Genomic DNA, 6,000 nt, shown 5'->3' with positions numbered 1-6,000 from the left:
AAGAAGGTTTCCGCACCGCAATAGAGACAGACTCCCAAATCTTTAAATGGTTTCTGGAGTCCGCTCTATGTAGCACCTCAAATCATTCTATTTTATATCTATCGGCACAGCACGGGTTGTCAACCAAATGGTGGCAAATAGTAGAATCCAAGGCTGCAGAAGGAGGGAGACTACCAGACCCCATCCTCTCCATAGTTTTTTTTTTGCGTTCTTGTCTGAAACAAGATGTGGCCCCACTTTATATCAGTAAACGCATTTCTGCATCTCGGGTGAAACCTAGTTTGTCTATGGAGCCGGCGTTTATACGAGACGATATTAATAAGTTGACAGAGAAGCTAGAGGTGTATATTAGTAATCGTCATTACCTCTGGTCTGTAGTTACGGGGTTCCTGTCCTTTTTTTACTTTTTCCGCTTTTGCAAGTATTTATCCATCGGTGATCAATTTGCTAAGCAACGTGCTTCCAAAGACAATAATAAACAACTTGCTCTTCTTGTTCGTAGATGTGGGTGTGAACCCATTAATGGAAGCAAACATATTTGCAATCTTTACAAAACTGTATTTACAGAAATTGAAAATAGAGTTCTGTCCAAGGGATTGGATTTTTGTATCCCCCCCACCCAACCAGTATAAACAGAGAGAGAACACTTTCTGCCTTTGGAGTTTTGTTTTCCCAACTGAGACATAATGTTCCTATTTCCCCGGAAAGAATTTCTGGGATGAAATCTAGTTTAGTCGCCTTAGCTCACCGATATAGTATCACACCTGTTGATTATAGCGACTTTGTCTGGAACATAACGCAATTTAAAACTATGAAAGCGTTAAAAGCCAATGCCGATATTTATATGTGCAAAACAGACAAAGATGCAGGAGTGGTGATTTTGGACAAATCGGACTACGTTGAGAAAATGAAAGTTATTCTCAATGATGTTTCGAAATTCCGTAAACTCGGTCCTGTCGAGTTGACGGATAATACTTGCAAGAACGAGGCAAAAATGCAAAGACGTCTACTTGTATTATTTAAAAAGAAGGAAGGATTAGACCCTCTGGTTCACAACGTCCTAGAATGCATGGTCTCCCCAAAATCCACAAGCAAGGTGTTCCGCTGAGACCTATTTTATCAATGGTTGGTTCGGCACAACATTCTTTGGCTCAGTAGCTTGTGGAAATTCTGCAACCTGTGGCAAGTTATATACCACGCATTGTATCCCTGATTCTTTTCAGTTTGTTGATTATGTACGTGGGTTGGATTCTAATGCAGAGACATCTTTTATGTGCTCTTTTGATGTCTCTAGTCTCTTTACCAACATACTGTTGGATGAGACTATACGCATATGTACCGACGCGCTTTACGATGGTCGCCTGACTGCTCCACATTTTTCTAAATAGATTCTTATTGAACTCATTTTAATGTGGACAAAATCTGTGGAGTTTAGTTTTTGTGATATTATGTACTGTCAGATCGACGGGGTTTCAATGGGGAGTCCGTTGGCCCTAACTTTAGCGGATATTTTCGTCGGGTACAATGAATCCGTTCTGTTTAACTCTATAACAAAACCCACTGCATATTTCAGATATGTTGACGACACTTTTGCTGTTTTTCCATCGCAAAGTGAAGCGTCGATATTTTTTGATAGGTTGAATTCTTTGCATGGAGCTCTAAAGTTCACTATGGAAAGTGAGAAGGACAATTCGCTTCCCTTCTTGGATGTTCTTGTCGAACGTTCACGGGGGGGGAGGCTTTCTCACTACAATTTATTGGAAGCCGACATTTACTGGCCTATATGTGAACTGGTTGTCTTTTGTACCAAAATCACGTAAGGTCAGCTTAATTAATACTTTGGTACATAGAGCCCTGATGATTTATTCACCTAACAGATTGGACGCCGAACTCGATAAGATCAGGAAAATATTCATCAATAATGGTTATCCTGTTGACCTTATTGATGACTGTATTTTCAAAAAGGTTGCGGATTTTAAATCCCCTAAAAAGTTTGGACCTTTGAAATGCCCAGTTTATTTAAAAGTACCGTGGGTTGGGGAAAAGAGTAACAGAATTTCCAGATTTGCAGATGTATTTATAATTGCTTTTATTATGTGTCCTTGCGTTTGGTATATACTACGACACCTGCATTTCCTTGTGGCGATGGGTTTCTGGTCCATGTAGGGGCAACCCTATAAACCAAAAGACTCTCACTATCCAGCTCCCATTTTCCACCTTTCGGGAGCTGGTCCCCATTCTTCTTCCCCTTCCCTCCTCTCCACATTAAAAAACGGCCTGATGCCTAATTTGCTCTCGTGGGGAAGCAAATAAACACAACCCACTTTCCTCACAGCAGCCGCGGTAATGTCCTCGGTGTATTTGTTCCAACTCATGTTTCCTGTGAACGTTTAGTCGAGGAGTTTGAAACGAAGTACTTTCAGGTAATTTATTATTAACCATAGCTATTAGTAGTTGTGAAGGTTTCTTGTAGTTATTATAGGAAACAAGCTTAGTCTTGCCAGCATTGAATGTTACCATCCATTTTTGACCCCATTCCACTACAGACTGGGGGTCTTCCTCTAGGGTTTCCGCCATTGCCTTGAATATGTGTTCATTCTTTTCCTCTCGTGCCTGTTATAGAGCGTGGTGTCATTAGCATCTCAGAGACATTTTTTCAGGGAGATCAGTCATGAATTTTAGAATAGATAAGGGTCCAAAGATGAACTCCAGAGGTACACTACTCATGAGTTGATCCAAAAGCAGGATAGTGAATAAGATTGTAAGCGAGATGATAACAGAGGTGCGGGTAGATGTTGTGTTTGTGAATGCGACTATGATTGTTATGATGATTTCAATATGGAAAAATTTTATTTTCTGTTATATCGATTCAGGAATGTATTAAAAACAATTGCGGAAGCGGAATTACGTCACCGATTGGTAGGGCAGAGCAGAGCGAATTTAGCGATCGAAAGGAGCTGATGTTCCGCGTTTTTCTCCCTACTTTGAGGTTTGGGAGATAATTGTGCCTGTACAGCAGGATGTGCAAAGAGGACGTCAGCATTCTACAACGAATAAATAGTAAAAATTATATTCAATTTTTTTTATTTCGATTATTTATGTTTTGATGCAACACCTTTCGCATTTGTGAATCAAAGCAAAAACACGGGGACAACGTTACGTTCACATAAATAAATCATACATCAAACTAGATTCTTCCAATGGAAACAAACTAATCTAGTATTCGGATGTCTAGACGAAAATATATGGACATACCAACGTCTTTGATGTTACGCTTTTACAATTCTATTGTATATGAAATCAAAATATAAACTATAATAGGAGAGCATGAGAGGAATATCAATGTCTTTGAAATGAGAGAAAATCATGTTTAGAATAACTCTGCGAGGCGTTAGAAAGAAGCTTAATATCCACAAATCCATCAAACATGTTAAAAACAAGTGTATGATTCAAGAAAGACTAAGAAAACAGCCACAAAAGAACTTGTGTGACCAGATAATGTTGAGACTAAAATGCCGCTACTGATAGTTAGAAGATTGATCCAGAACTGTGACATATAGCGGATTTGAGAAAAGATCTGTAACAATAAAACAGACCTGGATTACCTTTCAAGATGGATTTCAAAACACGACAACCACTGCGACAATAAATACATATTCACCAGGCTTTTTAGCCCGTTAAAACTTAAACTTAAACTGAGTATTCTCTACCAAACTCCTAGACTAAATGTAGTATTGTGGTGACTAATCCTGATTAACCTCTAGTTGCGCATCAAATAAATACAATAATTAGTTCGCTGCACTTTTTCATAACAAAGGCCCATACAAAATTTCACTTTAATCGAACCAGTAGTCTCCGAGAAAAAGTGGAACAGATAGACAAACAGACAGAGTAAGAGAAATATAATATAGATAATAAGATAAACATTTGTAATGTAGATGGGTGTTCTTTAATCCCCACAATGTATCCTTTTCGTTGGCAATATTAGTTGGTCGAATTCCTGCAGTCGCAGTGATCATGGCGCAGTCGAAATTTTCATATCCTCTTCTGTCTATCGTTGTAGTCTTCTTTCTAATAATCACTTCATAAAAGTTATAAAAAATTTTAATGCATTTAAAAAATATATTTGTTGTTCCATTCTCGCCTTATAACATACATGTATACGATATGGGACTACAGCTATCCAATCACAAAAGCTCTCTCTCTCTCTCTCTCTCTCTCTCTATATATATATATATATATATATATATATATATATATATATATATATATTTCTCTTCTCTTCTCTCTCAAGTGAAATATGATCCTTTCTCATTCATCACGTAAGAAATGTGTCACTTTGATGTTTCGTTAGTATTCATTTGCTAATGCTTTTTCTTGTGTCTAGGATCAAGGTCATTTTTTTAATATGCTGTGATTGGTTCAAATTAATAGTGGTTTTCAATTCCACCCAATCACTAAGCGTTTTACACCAGAAAGCAAAACAAAAAGTCTAACAACCGAAGGAATTTTTTATCAGTTTTTTCCCTTTATTTTTTTTATTTTTTATTTTTTAATTTTTTATTTTTTGCCCTTTTTTATATTAAAATTTACCAGTGAAACAAGTTTATTTTCGGTTAAAATGCATTTTACTCATATTAATAACATAACTTTCTGTCTCTGTGACGTCACTTCCGGGGCGAATAGCTTTTGCTAAAAGAAAATCTCACTCTACTTAATTTTTGATATTACATGGAAGTTCACAATACAAGCCCTTTCTTTACACAGCCACATTTAAGTATTACATTCATGATAAATCTGACATCTCCAAGCCCAGTAGATAACCAAAGTTTTCTTTGGATCACCAATGCTTTGTTGCATTTGAGTAGATTTTGAATAAAAACAAAATAGTTTTTGTAACTTCATGAAAAAAACATCTGACTCAGTTCTGTATTCATAGTCAGATCATCATCATCATCATCATCATCATCATCATCATCATCATCATATTGGTTCACACGCAGGCATACGTTTATCAGCTTTTAGAAATTGACTCCCAAACGAACCCATCCATCGCTCAGGTCTTTATTTATACTTTTTCTCTTAAGTTTAGCTATATCACTTCCTGGCGTGTTTTCCTTAATTTTATCTTATGGCTCGACCTTGCTAACTCAACTGTTCTATAACTACTAACCCAATAACTCTCATCTATTCTTTCAACGTGGCTTTACCATCGAAGTCTCCTTCTACGCATACATCTACCTACACTCCCCAGATTGAATCTTCCTCTAGAGGTTATCAGAACAAAACCTGTCTTTAAAACTCACATTACACATCCATCGTACAATTCCCATATCTTTTATTATTATTATTATTATTATTATTATTATTATTATTATTACACATTGAATTGGCGTGTGGTATACTGAAAACTAGCAGCTCAAGCAAATTGATGCTTTAACAAAAAGGATTATAGGAGGTGACGGTCGTCTAAGTGGTTAACGCCACGAACCAACGACCTGGGTGTCACAAGTTCGAATCCGTTTCGGTCCACAGAAATCACTTTCATTTAGGATGTTGGCAACTTTCATGTTGTCCCTCCCGTAAGTACCCTATGTCTTTCTATAAAGAAATCTGACTAGGAAAAAATATCGAGAAAACGAATGCCAACAATAGAATCTTCGGTTTCATAAGAGATGATGATGATGATGATGATGATGATGATGATGATGATGATGATGATGAAAGATTCTCATTCGAGACATATAAAAATAAAAAAATATGAACAATTGCTTTATTGATAAAAGTAGTAATCGAATCACTGACTTCTTCAGCACGATAATCATCTCTACCGAACAATATCGACATCCGTGGAAACGAAGAAAAAGAGGAAATCCGCAGCAAGTTGCTTTAGAGTATTGAAACAAATAGTAAACTTCCACATACGAATCTAATGCTAATAATTAAGAATTTCATGACGAAGTCTTTTGAATCACGTTTCAAAAATGAAGTGAAAAACTT

This window comes from Euprymna scolopes, chromosome 16 (genome assembly GCF_053919585.1).
Source record: "Euprymna scolopes isolate OS-2025 chromosome 16, ASM5391958v1, whole genome shotgun sequence".
Lineage (NCBI taxonomy): Eukaryota > Metazoa > Mollusca > Cephalopoda > Sepiida > Sepiolidae > Euprymna > Euprymna scolopes.
The sequence above is the reverse complement of the archived record's forward strand: the minus strand, read 5'-3'. Positions refer to the sequence as shown.